This window comes from Pteropus vampyrus, unplaced genomic scaffold (assembly GCF_000151845.1).
Source record: "Pteropus vampyrus isolate Shadow unplaced genomic scaffold, Pvam_2.0 Scaffold58, whole genome shotgun sequence".
NCBI lineage: Eukaryota > Metazoa > Chordata > Mammalia > Chiroptera > Pteropodidae > Pteropus > Pteropus vampyrus.
This window is the reverse complement of record NW_011888839.1, coordinates 5,426,430-5,427,503: the sequence shown is the minus strand read 5'-3', so window position 1 is coordinate 5,427,503 and position 1,074 is coordinate 5,426,430.

Genomic DNA, 1,074 nt, shown 5'->3' with positions numbered 1-1,074 from the left:
CACATATAATAATTCCAACTAATTATTAAAGACAGTGCATTGGAGATGCTTATTATTCATTTACCTATTAAGCAAGTATTTATTGAGGGGTAATCATGTGCAAGGCCCTGTGAATGGTACAGAGACAGACATAATCCTTTTCTTGTGGAGTTAATGGTCTAGTTTAGTTTAATGTTTTTAAAACTTGCTTGATTATGCAGCTCTATTAGCAAAAATATTTGATAATGTACCATTAGTCTATACATATTTATTTGTAAAGTGCATACATGTACTATTTTACTAATATGCTAAGTAAATAAAATGAACTAATTTAAAAATAAATTTTGACAAGATGAGATACAAAGAAGCATCAATAAAAGTTTTAATAATGGATCTTCAGGTGCAACTCCTTAAGTTGTGTCACTTGTTACCCATGTGGGAAACTCTGCCTAGTAGGTGAGAGGCATTGAATCAATAGAGAGAAAATGTTTATATACTTATAAGTATAATAAACTCTATGAAGAAAAATATAGTGTTATGGGAAAATAAAGGGATGTTTAAGTTATAGGGTAAGGTGGGAAAGACCATTCTGAGAAAGTAATATTTGAGAGATCTGAATTAAGCAGATCAAATACGATGGGAAGAGCATTCTGGAATGAGGGTAACACATGCTTAGATTTCTTGTAATGAGAAAGAGTTTAGTTCATTTGAGAAGCTGAAAGAAGGCAGTATGGCTGCAGTGTAAGGACTGAGAGGGTCTATGGCAAAAAGATGAGATTGAAAGATTAGGGAGGGCCTATAAAAAAAAAATCTGAGTTTTGTCTCAGGTGACAAATAATTGAAAAGTTTTAGATAGGGAATTGTCATAATCTGATTTACATTTTTTGAAATAGATATCGAGTTGGTGACACTGAAATTTTAGCCTTGAGAAAGTGCTTGGTGATGCACTTATTGAGATGGTGAAGATTGGGGAGGAATGTACTGGGGAGCAGAATTCCACTTTGGATGTGTAAAATTTGAGATGTTAAATTTGTAGATTAATGCTAGCTGCTATAACTAAACCCAAATTTCAGTGGCATAGTAAAGTAAAAGGCT